The 14,753-nt window shown below is 41.2% G+C and overlaps 1 protein-coding gene across 3 annotated transcripts in view; it reads left to right on the top strand.

Annotated features, from left to right (window-relative positions):
• The first annotated feature begins 3,600 nt into the window (after positions 1 to 3,600).
• Positions 3,601 to 14,753, top strand: part of cyfip2 (cytoplasmic FMR1 interacting protein 2) — a 78,876-nt gene continuing 67,723 nt past the window's right edge. For 2 of the 3 annotated variants that reach the window (XM_016995081.2, XM_008114795.3), the window contains exon 1: positions 3,601 to 3,919. The gene's annotated coding sequence lies outside the window, so the exon portion shown is untranslated. The remainder of the gene's footprint in view (positions 3,920 to 14,753) is intronic. The other variant, XM_003223460.4, reaches the window with a different exon arrangement.

Here is a 14,753-nt window from a genome sequence, read left to right as displayed (position 1 = left end):
CCTTGAAATCCAGGTGTCAAAGGCATGACCTCATGTCTTCTTGGTCAGGCCTGAGCTTAAATTAAGTGACATTTACTCACTGTTTCCAGAGCAGAAAACAGTTGCTATAGATTCAAGTTCCCATTTCAGCTCTCAAGCTCATGCTTCAAATCTCCTATGTTGCCTATGATCCTGTAAGAGCTTTTGCCTTGGAAAAGGTCATGTTTTCATGCTGATGGATTTATGCCTATGATCTTGACTTCTTGGATTCCATGTACCTTGCTCTTTTGGAGTATTGAACTTTGTATATATGGACTACTGCTATTTTAGCACCTTTCCTACTGCTTTGCCCACTTTCCTTTCTGTACTTGCTTTTGTAAATAAATTGCAGTAGTTGGAAACTACTGGACTCTGGTGTGATGCTGGATGAAAGGTGTTCTCAAGGCTAGAGTGCAACAAGCTGTACAATAACTGCAAACACAAATCCTTGTAATGATGCCTGACTGAAGCCATGGTGGAATGTATCTGTGCATTATTCTGTTCTATATCAGAAGAACTGCTTCATTCATTACCACCATGTCTTCTCTCTATTTCCATTACATCTTTATGGAAATTATGAGATCTGATGGCCACCAAGCATCCTGCCATTTTTGAATTAACTGCAAAAAAACCAAACCAAAACAAAACATGGAGCCACAACCAAATGGCCTTTTCCCTAATAACAGATGAACATGACATAGAATGGGTGTGGTCCGGATGTCCAAAATATACAGAATCACAGGATTGGAAGAGACCATAAGGTCCATCTAGTAGCCCAACCTTCTGCCATGCAGGAATACACAACAAAAGTGCTGCTGAAAGATGTTCATCCAATCTTTGTTTAAAGATCGCCAAAGATGGAGAGTCCACCACCCCAGCACCAGTTCATTTCACTATCAAATAGCTCTTAGTTTCTTCCAAATGTTTAGATATAATCTATTTTCTTGTAATTTGAACCCATTGGTTCAAGTCCTAGTCTCCAAAGGAGTAAAATATGACCTTAATATATGCATTCATCCATGTGAACAAATATGCGTCTGAAGCCATACAGCCCTCTGAAGTGAGTTGGGAAACAGAATGGAAGGTAAGGCAACTGTCTGAATGTGTTGGTCAGCCCAAGTTGGGATCTTAGCAATGCAAGAGCTGTATCTGCTGGGTTGAAAGCCAGTGTGGTGCAGTGGTTTGGGCATTGAGCTAAGACTCTAGCAGGAGACCAGTGCCTGAATCCCCTCTTGAATGTGGAAACCAACTGACTGACCATGGGCAAGTTACTCTTTATCAACTTTAGAGGAAGGCAAAGCCAAATCCTGCTCTGAGGAAATCTTGCCAAGAAAATCCCATGATTGATTTGCCTATGGGTTTTCATAAATTGACTATGACTTCGACACACAACAACAGAACTGATTAAGCTGTAATTCCAAACTGACTTTAAAGACAACCGCATGCAACCTACTCATAATAGTCTGATCTGACAATTACAAGAGCATGGATACTCTCAGATTTTCTCTTACAATGTTTACTGACAGAATAATCTTTTATACAGTAGTAGATACTCAGTTACCTGGAATTCGCGCAACCAGAACTCTCAAGCAACTAGCAAAATATCAAAGAATACTTTAAATAAAAATTAAAATAAAATCAGTTTTAGCAGAAATGTTACACTGAATTTGTCCTTATTTGCTTTTCATTATTGTATTTCAATATGAATACCAAGTCAGTATAAAGTTTATGGTATGGTATAGTATGGGGTATAGTATGAGGCTGATTTTTAACGCAAACTAATTGTGAAATCGGGCTCCATCAATAAACTTCAGTGGACACTCAAGACAGATCAACTTTAGTGGACACTCATGGGGATTTGGTTAACCAGTTAAAATTCATGAGTAATCCAGGGGCTTTTTTTAACCTGAAAAATTTTGGGGTAGGTGGGGTTGAACCCCTACCCCCCCCCCCCTTGGCTACAGCCCTGTTCATGGGTGCTGGTTCACTGAGGCACCTTCTACACTGTTATATAAAATACAGATTGTCTGGTTTAAACTGGATTTTATGGCAGTGAAGACTCATACAATTCAGTTCAAAGTAGATCATGTGGATTATCTGATCATGTGGATTTGATTATATGGCAGTGTAAAGGGGGCCTGAGAATATACTGCTGAGCTTTAAAACTGTGTGTCAGGACATATTCATGTGTTGGCTGCAGTGTGTAGGCATGTCACGCAAACGTATGGAGGCCCTTCCAGACAGGCTCTATATCCTAGGATTTGATCCCAGGTTTTCTGCCTTAAACTGGATTATATGAATCCACACCGCTTGATAATCTGGGATAAACAGAAAACCTGGGATAAGATCCCGGAAGGGCCCTGAGTGTATGTGAAATAAGCAATAAATTATATATATATATATATATATATATATATATATATATATACACACACACACACACACACACACACACACACACACATATATATATATATATATATATATATATATATATATATATATATATATACACACACACACATACATACATACATACATACACACACATACATAAATGAAAGGCTTTCATGAGACATGTTGCATCCCTGTACATTTTGTTATTACTATTTATGTACAGGTCCGTATCACTTTCAAGGGGTTGGTTTAACCTCCTGTTTGCTAGTAAAACTGAATCACTGTGTTGTGAAATGATACATGTCTGAAAAGGCGGACATGTATGGAAAGCTCTGGTCTACTACAGGCCCTTCCAGACAGACCCAATACCCCAGGATCTGATACCGTTTTCTGCTTTAAACTGGATTATATGAGCCCGAACTGCCAGATTTTTTACTGTGTCAGAAGTGACTTGAGAACAGTCACTTCTGGTGTGAGAGAATTGGCCCTCTACAGAGATATTGCTTGGGGGATGCATAGATGTATCACTGGGAGGCTTTGCTCATGTCCTGGCAAGCTAGAGCTGACAGATGAGAGCTCAGCCTGTCTCGCAGATTCGAACTGGTAGCCTTCAGGTCAGCAACCCAACCTTCAGATCAGCAGTTCAGCTGGCACAAGGGTTTACCTCTAACTGCCAGGTAATCTGGGATAAACAGAAAACCTGAGATCAGATCCTGGGATATGGGGCTTGACTGGAAGGGCCCTACATTGTGCCCAGGAGGACAAGATCTGCTCCTGTGAAGCAGAGGGCGGAGGGAGTCAGGCCATGTTTCAAAGGTGAAAGGTGCAAACGTCCTCCCTTCCACATTTCATCCAGATGGTATTATGATGATCTCTCAGGCCCCTTCCACACAGCTGAATAAAATCCCACATTTTCTGCTCTGAACTGGACTCAGATAACCCAGTTCAAAGCAGATGTGGGATTTTCTGCCTCGATATTCTGGGTTATATGGCTGTGTGGCAGGGCCTTTGGTTTAAGCTGGTTCTTCCCTGGAGCTGAATGACCGACCATCTCCTATTGTCTACGGAGCTCCCTGTGGAGCCAGGGTCAAGAGTGGAGCAGGCCAGACACGTGTCTATGCGTGTGTGCGTGTGGATGTATGCAGAGCCAGCCTGTTCCTCCTCCTCTGGGTGGGCGGCGATGCGCTGAGAGCCCAGGAAGCCCACAGGCTGCGGCCATTTCCTGGCTGTGTTGGTGCGAAAGGGAGGCAGGGAGGGGGGAGGCAGGCACACGCGTCCATATGCCCACACAAATACATTCAGGCAGCAGCAGCAGCAGCAAGAGAAGGAAGCGGGGAGAGGAGGCGGAGGCGGAGGAGGCGAGGGCTTTGGCGGCGGCTGCGGAGGAGGAGGAGGAGGAGGAGGAGGAGACTGCAGCGGCGGCGCTGGAGCATCTCTGCCTCTTCCCGGCCGCATCCCGGCGCTCCTGAAGCCCATCCGCAGAGGGCCGGCCTCAGCCTCCCAGGTAAAGAAGAGGCGCCCAGAGGGTTGGGGAGGGAGGCTGCAGGAAGAGAAGGACGAGGAGGAGGCCAAGGAAGGGTAGGGAGCTCTGTATGTCTGCATGTGAGGAAAGCTATGAATAGCACGGGCCGAAAGCGCAGGTGCTGCGGCTGCGCCTTCTCTGTAACGGATTGAAACAGGGACAGCCCTTCTCTTTCAGCCCAAGGGAAGCTGCCTGTCGGGGTGCAGTGTGATGGAGAAAAGGCAGGCTGTGACAGCCTCGGTGGAAGGGCGAGGCTGCCATGATTGGAGCCTCCCGGCAACAGGCTTCTCCTCCTCCTGCTTCATTCTGCCTTAGGGTTTTTCCCCCAACGAGAGCGGGGGAGGCTGCGGAGCGGGCGCAGGTGCCGCTGTCCTTCTCAGTCTTCTCCTTCTCCTCCTCCCGCTCCAGCCCTTGGGCCCCAACCAAGGGAAGGGTTTCTTCAAAAACCAGAAGGAGAGATCTCCCAGAATGCTCCGAGCTACCTGGGATCTGTCTTCCCCGCGCAGCCAGCAACGGGGTCGTGTGGTGATGCAGCCCTCCTACTGGGAGAGAGAGAGAGAGAGAGAAGGAGAGAAGAGGAGGGAGAAGACGGGAGTGCCTCTGGGCTTCTCCGGGAAACGCGGCGCCTGTTCGCCCTCCATAGAAGCCCCCCCCCCTCCGGTTGGAAGAGATCCGAGCCACCCCCAGCAGCCCAGCCCCCCCCCCCAGGCCCCGTCCACGCTGCCATATAACCCCGTTTCTGGTCCCAGATTATCTGCTTTGAACTGAATTATAGGAAGATGATGATGATGATGATGATGATGATGGGTTGCTGTGAGTTTTCCAGGCAGTTCGGCCATATTCCAGAAGCATTCTCCCACCACGTTTTGCCCACATCTATGGCAGGCATCCTCAGAGGCTGTGAAGTCTGTTGGAAACTAGGCAAGTGGGGTTTATATATCTGTAGAAGGTCCAGGGTGGGGGAAAGAACTCTTCTTGCAGGCCACCGTAAATGTTGCAGCAGATCGCCTCCATTAGCATTGATTCCTGCCTGGAGGAATCCTTTGTTGGGAGGTGTTAGCTGGCCCTGACTGTTTCATGTCTGGAATTCCCCTGTTTTTAGAGGGTCCAATTTAGGGCTGATTCCCCCAGGCAGGAATCAGCCAGGCCTTGAAGCTGCAAGGCTTTTCAGTGTTAATCGAGGTATTAATTGCAGCATTCACACTGGCCTCCAACAGACAAGATTTCTTTCTCTCACCCTGGACTGTCTACAGATATATAAACCTCCCTTGCCTAGTTTCCAACAAACCTCATAACCTCTTAGGATGTGGGTGCAACGTCAGGAGAGAATGCTTCTGGAATATAGCCATACAGCCTGGAAAACTCACAGCAACCCTGTGATTCTGGCCACAGCAACCCTGTGATTCCGGCCACGAAAGCCTTCAGTAACACAGTGTTATTTTAAGACAGTGCAGATCGATCCCCAGTCATGGATGGCCCATGAGGTCTCTTCCAACTCTACTATTCTATGAAATCCAGATTGGGTTTAGTTGAGCAACAGTTTTGAGGATCACATCTGAGCACTGCAGTGAAGCAGTCATGTTGTCACTGGGCACATCTGTAGAATGAATGCCGTTGGGCACCTCTTTTCCTGGTATGGTTCAATGCTGTGGGATCATGGGAGTTGTAGTTTACAAGGTCTGTAGCCTTCTCTGCCAGTGGTGTCTCACCCAACTACCTCTCCCAGAATTCCATAGCATTCAGCCAAGTGGTGTCAAACTGTGTTGTTCTACAGTGTGGATGCACCCTTTGAAACAATGGCTCTTGAGTCTCCAGATTGGATTGGCTTTGAGGCTAACATCTGAGCTCTGCAGTCAACCAGCAATGTTGAAAAGTTGGAAAATTGAAGGTGTGGTGCCTAGTCACAAATAGATCTGGGTGTGGGAGGTAAATGGAAAATGTTCAAAGGGAAATGATTTGGATTCACAGCTGGGGTGAGCATTCTCCAAACTCAAAAATACAGATGACAAAGTGGTGGAAGTGAGGACTTGAATAAATAAGCAGACTGTGTAAAAATATTTTCTGAAAGGAGGAAAGAAAGGTTTAGAGCAGAGCTTTCCAAACTGTGTCACAACATGTTAAGTGTGTCAGCTGCAGAGCCACGTGTGTGTCACGCGAACATAAGAGAAACCTCTGAGTCTCTGGGAAATGAGCAATAAATCATATATTTTTAAAGATATAAATGAAAATTTTCATGAGATATGTTGTTTGTACCATGCATTTCAGTATTACAATTTATGTATGTGTCTGTATCTCTTATAAGGAGTTGGTTTAACCTCTGGTTTGCTAGAACTGAATCACTGTGTTGTGAAATGATGCATGTCTAAAAATGTGTCGTCAACACGAAATGGTTGGAAAGTTCTGGTTTAGAGCCACTGAGAATTAGGGCTGAATTTGAATTTGTGCAAATCTGCACAAACATTGTTTAGGGCTGAGCAGTAAAAAAAACCCCACCAAGCCTGGTTTTCCAGTTATTTCCTTCGTATGTCATTTTACATGTATCCCTGTTAATACATTAAAGCAACATGATTATATCCGTGTTTATCTCACCCATACTTTTGAACCTGTGATTGTGAGTGGGTCATTTGTGCCAAAAAGGTCCCAAGAGATGGAAGATGAATAGGTTTTGCATAGAATTGTTGCATAAAATTGCAACTGAGATACGGAGGCAAGGTGTGAGAGTTGAAGAAAGACAAATTGTAGTCCCCAGATATCTCTTGAACTCTTTTTTTAGTATGTGCTCAGTTGGAGTTGAATTTAAACAAACAACACAGAATTTGAAGTTTGCAGATGGAAAGGCTATTGCTGATGCAGATACAGAAGGGGCCTCTGGGCCATCTGTTGCTGTTGCTTTGGACTGAAATTTCATATCACAAGAACCTCATGTAATACGGTTAAATTGCCCTGTTGAATACAGGAAATAGAAAACATGCAGTGGGCAGGTGTTATTCAAGTCTAGTTTTATTAGAGGGAAAATTAGACCTTTGTGTGCAGTGAGGACTTTAGGTGGTAAAATGTAAAGAACTGGCTTACTCTCAACTATTTTTAGATCAAGATCTGTCCAGCACAGATGTTCTCAAAGTGGAAGAATCACATCTCCAAAGAAGTGATCAAGAAAGCAACCATTAAGCCAATCATAATCCTATAAATTAATGTGATAGGAGTTTTTCTCTGTCAATATTCAGTGTTTCCCTTTGCATGTATTTGTTTACACATGCTGTTAACCTTATTAACCTTGTACCCTTGTACAGCTATGGAGAAAAGGTGTTTTGTGACCATAATAAAACATTGTTGTTGTATTTGTTTATACACCCCCTTTTCTGCAATGCATTTTTGTAGGGATTCTGACTTTTTATATTAGTGGCCCATATAGGCATTTTAAAAAGCCACAAAGTGTAAAAATATTATAGCCATAAAAACAGAGTCTCTCAAATTGTCTTTAAAAAAAAGCAAATAATGACATTTTAAAGAGTAACTCCTGAAGCCATTACATACAGCTATTATTATGAATTTTAAAAGTAAAGAATTACTTTTTTCAAAAAGTAGTACGTTTTTATTACTTTTTCCAAAAATACACCAATAGAATGATATAAACGGCTGTTCAGTGGTACTAAAACCACAAATGTAATGAGACTTAAAACAACAAAAAATGAAGTGAAAAAGGATGAGACTGTATTTTATTCTGTAATCACAAGATACCTTAGGATGCACCAACACTGTAGAATGAATGCAGTTTGACAGCATTTTAACTGCCATGGCTCAATGTTGTAGAGTTGTATTTTGGTGAGGCACCAGCATTCTTTAGCAGAGAAAGCTAAAGACCCAGTGTTTCCATAGCCATGGCTCTTAAAGTGATGTCAAACTGTATTATTTCTATAGTGTAGAGGCACCCTGTGTCATGTCTTGGTTATTGCAAAAAGACAGTAGTGGAGAAAAAATAATTAGACAACTTGCTATTTTCAGTGACTTGCTGAAACTGAAATTAAATTTGACAGCAGAGGAACAGAAATTCATTCAGAGCTACCATCTTTTACTTATTTACCTGGATGAGCCTAAGTAGAAATCCATGCACCTGCATGGCTTGAGCTGAATCCAGAAATCTGAAAGATCTTCCATGGTGCCTTCTTGTGAACACAGTCAAAATATGTAGCATTTTGAAAGCCAAACACTGTTTCTTGTAAGCTTATACTTTATTCAAAGAGGCCTAAATTTTGTTCCCTTAAATTATACATTTATATGAATGCTGGTTTAATTTTGCTAGGTCTAAATTGTTAAAATCTAATCTTCATGATAGTAGGGAAATATGAAGTAAACCATACACTGATGCTGGGAAAGCAGGAAATGTAGCTGCTATGCTGTAGGCTTAATCTGTTACTACTCAGCCAATGTTTGTTCATATCCTTCATCAGTTGGTTCATTTTGCCAAAGTGCTAAGTTATTGCACTATTATTGTAATGAATTTATGTATATGAGTTATATATTATTTTGTATACAATGTTCTCTCACTTATCGCTGGGGTTAGGTTCCAGGACCACCCGCAATAAGTGAAAATCCGCGAAGTAGAGACGCTATATTTATTTTAATATTTATACATTATTTTAGTAGTTATACACTATTTTAAGTCTTTATCAACCAATCATGTGTTGTAAATCGACTCCTCCTCCTCCCGTTGCCCCTTGGGCTCCTTTTATCCCCCTTTGGCTTCTTCTTCCTTCCTTCCTTAGGTTGTAAATTGTAATTTTTATGATTTATAATAGTCTTTTAGAATTTATTGGAAAACTGCAAAACAGCGAATCTGCAAAAAGTGAACCGCGAAGTAGTGAGGGAACACTGTACTTTGTATACAAGTTTATGTGTATGTATTATGTTTTAGGTTAGACGGGTTCTCAAAGTTTTTCAGCTGTGGAGCCGTTTTTGAAGCAAAGGTTTCTCGTGGAGCTCCAATACGTATTTATATATTATATTATATATGATATTATATATAATGTATATATATCAGGTATGGGCAAACTTTTTCCCACATTGTGTTTTAAAATTGGACAGACGAGCAAAGCCGGTGGCAGATGAATGGAGAGTGTTTGCGTGAACTAATTGGGAAAAAAAAAGAATGAATTCCTATACACACTGCACATTATCTCATCTATAGTGCAAAAAAGGAAAAGAAAGAACAATACAATATCTAAAATGAAAAATAATTTTAACCAACATAAACTTAACAGTATTTCAGTGGAAGACTTCAGGGGCCATCCAGTCCAACCCCCTTCTGCCATGCAGGAAAAGCACAATCAAAGCACCCCCAACAGATGGCCACCCAGCTTTTGTGATAATAAGAATAGTTATAGTAGCAATCCCAAGGGGCACCCAGTTCAACTCCCTTCTGCCATGTAGGAAAAGCACAATCAAAGCACCCCCCTGAGAGGTGGGAGGGAAATTTTGGAAGCAAAGAAGGTAAGAGGGAAATGATCTAGGCGGTGAGGAAGGCAAGGAAAAAGGCTTTTGGCAGCAGGGAGGGGCTTTTGGAGTGAGGGGCTAAGGGAAAAAGGATTTTGTCAGCAAGAGGGAGAGGAGGAGGAAACCATGGAGCCTCTCAGTATGGAGCACACTTTGAGAACCACTTTGAGAATCACTGGATTAGAAGATTCTAAACCAGGCCTGGGCAAACTTTGGCCCTCCAGGTGTTTTGGACTTCAACTCCCAATTCCTAACAGCCAGTAGGTTGTTAGGAATTGTGGGCGTAGAAGTCTAAAACACCCGGGAGGCCGAAGTTTGCCCATGCCTGTTCTAAACCCATTGAGACTGTATTCCTAGGCATACTTAGGAAGAGGCTCCTCTTAACCAAGCACAGTGAAAGCAACTTCAAATGGCATTATATGGCAGTGTAGTGGCAGTGTGGCCCTCCCAAATGTACTACAACACCCTTCAGCTGGAAGCTGCAGTCCGGTATGATCTAGTGGCCCACACTTAGGATAGCAGGACTTTTGATTACGTATGGATAATGTAGTACTGTTTTTTATTTTCCCTTTTTCTTACAAATGGATTTTATCCTACGCACATTTCCATATTCCATTTCATTTTTGGTTCACTGAAATTCAGAAAAACCAAATTTCAAAACAAAACGACAGAACAGCATTGGAAAATGTAAAAAGACAACATAGGAGTTCTCTCTCCCTTGTTTCCAAGGTTACAAATGTTGTGAAACAGATTTCTACTACCTCTTACCATTTCATTTAGTAGACATTTTTCTGTGAACTCATGATCTCCCTCTCTGAATATCATATCAATTTTTCTAATATAGGGACCCGTGGGGGAATTGTGACCTCTTGCCCTCCCTGGTGCTGATGTCAGGCTGCTCTTGTCACCATGACAATTCTCAGTGTGAATGTATGGTCTCCAAATGTTGTGTCAGCACTGTGATGTGAGCCGCCAGAAGAGAAGGGGGCCTAAACAGGAGATCTAGGGGCCTAAACAGGAGATCTAGGCAGTCAAAGAGAGCAAGATTCCCAGTGAAACGCAGCCAGAGCTTGGAAGAAATTGCCATGGCAGAAAATGCAGATGATCTGGGCAGGACACGCAAAGTGTGGAGAGAACTTGAGAAAGATTCCATTCCTTACCACACAATTGTAACACCATGATCCCACTTTAGTTGCCATAGTACCACCCTTTGGATTGCTGGGATTGTCAATTTGCAGAAGTGCATTCAGAATTCTCAGCCAGAGAGATCAAGTGCCACTCCAAAGTGAAAGTCCCAGAATTATACAAGATGCAACCAAGGCACAACACTATAATTGAATAGTGAATTGAAGGGCCCACTCTCCCACATAGTTAAAGTAGAATCGTAGAGCAGTAATTGTGTAGTGTGAAGGGGTCCATGGTAAGAAAGCTAAACTGCTGGACAGCTAAGCAGAGAAGGTTTGTTAAGGCTAGAGGCTTGAACAACATGCTTGACAAAACCAAATAATAACATTATAGAAAATATAGGTTGCTTACTCGTGTGTTGAAATGTGGTGTAAATGGAAAGGTGACAGAATTTGACCCAGTCTTCTCTATATAATGTACACTGACATAATGCAAGGGCAGGAAGATGCATATTTGGAAGCCTTTCGTTTTAGTCAGGGCTGCTCCTTGAAGTGGTCTCAAATGAGAGATCTGTGCTAAACTAAATCTGTTAAGGAACACAAGATAGTTTTGGAGTGGTTTCTTGTTTTTTGCTGTGTTGGCCTGGGGGCCACATGTGGCCTATCGAAGCCATTTATCTGACCCCTGCTTTGGAAGCTCCCTCCTCCTCTGCAGAGGAGGAGGGAGCATGGGGTAGGAGCACCTTTCCTGTCTTCTCCCTCGCCTTACAAAGCTTTGCTTGTTTATAATGGTATTTTAATTATTATTTAATTAATAATTATTAAGGGGTGCTTTGCTAGTGATTTTGGTGCACAAAGGCAGAAGGAGGTTGAACTAAATGGCCCAAGGGGTCTCTTCCAACCCTCTTTATTATGTATGATTATGATTAACATTGAGGCTGTATTTATTCCTGGGTTGTTTTTTTTACTTCAAAATAAGATATGTGCAGTGTGCACTGCATAGGAATTTGTTCATAGTTTTTTTTTTTAAAACTATAGTCTGGCCCTACAACGGTCTGAGGGACCGTGAACTGGCCCCCCGTTTAAAAAGTTTGGGGACCCCTGGTATATACAGTGCTTAGTACAGCTAATTTCTTTTGAAAAAATATGTAATATTTTTTCTGGTGTCCTTCTTATGATTTTATTTTATCACTCCCAGCCCCTTTCTTCTGCAAGAGCAAGTGCAGCTGCTAAGAGGAAAAAGTGCCTAATAACATTTCATTGGATATGATATTACAATAATGGCTGTGATCCTCACTAGTATACTAATTAATCTTGCTAATCTTTAAACAGGTGTAATGTATTATTTTGAGATGTTTCAGTTGATCATTTGCAGAAGATTTGGGGCTTTTTATTGATGTTTTGGGTGTATTTTTAAAACAACAACAATAAACATTGGAAAAAATATAGTAATGCACCTTTTGTTAAGCAACTAGTAATGTCCCCCCCCCCCCGCCAAAGTAATACTGTAGAGTCTCACTTATCCAACATAAATGGGTCAGCAGAAAGTTGGATAAGCAAAAATGTTGGATAATAAGGAGGGATTAAGGAAAAGTCTATTAAACGTCAAGTTACATTATGATTTTACAAATTATGCACCAAAACCTAATGTTTTACAACAAATCAACAGAAAAAGCAGCTCAATACATGGTAACATTATATAGTTATTACTGTATTTCCAAATTTAGCACCAAAACATTGCAGTGTATTGAAAACATTGACTACAAAAACATTGACTACATTGGATAATACAGAATGTTGGATGAGCGAAGGTTGGATAAGTGAGTCTCTACTGTAGCTAATACAGGCCATTCCCAAGTAACAAATAAGATAGGTTCTGTAGGTTTGTACTTAAGTTGAATTTGTTTGTAAGTCAGTATAAGTACATGTTTAAATGTAACTCCATATGTGTGTGTATACCGTGTTTCCCCGAAAATAAGACAGTGTCTTATATTAATTTTTGCTCCCAAAGATGCACTAGGTCTTATTTTCAGGGGATGTCTTATTTTTCTATGAAGAAGAATTCACATTTATTGTTGAACAAAAAAAAAGGAACATTTATTATATACTGTACAGTAGTTGTCATCACAAACCAGCATAACCAGACAAACTGTGAATCCTATCAAGAATTTCTTGTTACTACCAATATTTCCATCTATGGCACGTACATTTACCAATCCTGCATACTCTGGTGTTCTATTCATTGGGCATGCTTCCAAACAAAAACTTGCTAGGTCTTACTTTTGGGGAAGACCTTATATTTAGCAATTCAGCAAAACCTCGACTAGGTCTTATTTTCTGAGGATGTCTTATTTTAGGGGAAACAGGGTATATGTATGTCCCTGTTCATGAAATCCACTGTGTGACCTTCAGTATATCACTTCCTGTCTCATACTCAGAAGAAGGCAAAGGCAAACCTTCTCTGCACAAATCTTGTTAAGAAAAACATGTGATAGGTTCACCTTAGGGTTACTGTAATCTGGAAATGACTTAAAGGCAAAGAAAACAGCAACAACAAATCCAAGGATTACTAATTGATTGTGGCATTTAAAGCTATATTTTGAAAGTGTTCTCTTTGAATGACTTTCTTGAGTGATCCTATTTGCAGGATATGTTTGTGGATGTATTTGTTTCCTTTTTATCGCACACTGTTGTTCAAATTGCATGATGATTTGTTAGGTTGATAGCTAGATAAACTATAATAACATGTACTATGTTTGCTATTTTGCATGGTTTTTAAGGTTTTATTTTCAATTTACTTTTTTTAAAAGTTTAAGTTATCTTGCTCAGTCACTATTTTGGTTTTTCAGATTCCTTGAGTATTGGCCGGAAACTGCCAGTGCCTTCTCCCAATTTTGTAGAGTTAAGAATCAGAAATATCATTGTTAGGAGGCTGACTTGTACATCAGTTCCAAATTTAACACCACAAGGCTCTAAGCATTTCAATGCCATTGGTTTGTTGGTTTGTTTGCCAGTTTATGTGCCATATGATGGGCCTATGGACCGTAATAAACGTTGTTGTTGTTGTTGTTGTTGTTGTTGTTTTTGTTGTTGTGCCTTATCTTTAAATTTATAATTTGCAATTCATATTTATAATGGGAACAATTGTGTTTGTGTGTCTCTATATGTGGAGTCTGTTTCCAAAGGTATCGAGTCCATCTGAACAAATTTGCAGGAACTGTAAAAAAAAACCATGCTGATAATATGCCTTCTTTTGCCATAAAATGCAGTTTTTCAAGTTCTAAAAAATTATTATGATCAATACATAATATTCTACTCTTAACTAACAATGTGCTGCTATCTAAAACTCATTTTTATTGTTATTTTCTTTGTTTTTTTTGGTACTTTTTGGAAACAAACTCCACATATATTATCTCTCTATCATCTGTCTTAATCTTCAAGGGCCCTTTTCAGCTGTTGCAAATTCTACCCAGATTATTCTGTTGTGGAAGATGGAGCTGTTTTGAGTCGATGTCTGAAGCACATGCTCTTTATTAAACATGGATGGAAGAGCTATTCTGTGGCTCCCTAGAGGATAGTGACTGCACCGTTGTGAAAGCAAGTACGCAAACCAATTGAGTCGAATACCCTTGTTCATCAGGGAACGAGTTCATTTTAGAGAGCATAAGGTCAGTCTAGCATACTGTTCATTTTGTGTAGGGAGTTTCTGGTTTAGATATAGGTTTTGCAGTGTCTGGAAATACTTAAAGATTTTCTTGGGGCCTGTGTAGAGAAAGAAAGGCATTGTGTAGGATTTTTTTTAAAGAAGGGGAAAGCATACTCCAAGTTGTTTTTCTTGAGGTAGTTGTTTTCCATGTTCTATTGCTGAATTTGAAGAAAATTGCTTCTTCTGTAATAGTTTGTGCTAATCTCTCTCTCTCTCTCTCTCTCTTTCTCGTGTGTGTGTTGACATTATCCATCCCTAGTTGATTCACACATTGAAAATTAGGTTCTGCAACTGTCATTTGTTAGGCATGACAACGCAGGAAGTGTTACACCTATAGACAAACCACAAAGAGTACCGTTTGATTTCCCTCCCACCCTCATCCGGTTTTGTTCCCTTTGCATGCAGTTGCTTCACTTCACGCTACCCAGTATGATCCCAGGAGACACAGATGGCTTCTGTTGGTTAATACCCCATGCTGACCTTTTGATCACTGACC

Source organism: Anolis carolinensis, chromosome 2, assembly GCF_035594765.1.
Source record: "Anolis carolinensis isolate JA03-04 chromosome 2, rAnoCar3.1.pri, whole genome shotgun sequence".
Classification (NCBI taxonomy): domain Eukaryota; kingdom Metazoa; phylum Chordata; class Lepidosauria; order Squamata; family Dactyloidae; genus Anolis; species Anolis carolinensis.
The sequence above is the reverse complement of the archived record's forward strand: the minus strand, read 5'-3'. Positions and strand labels throughout refer to the sequence as shown.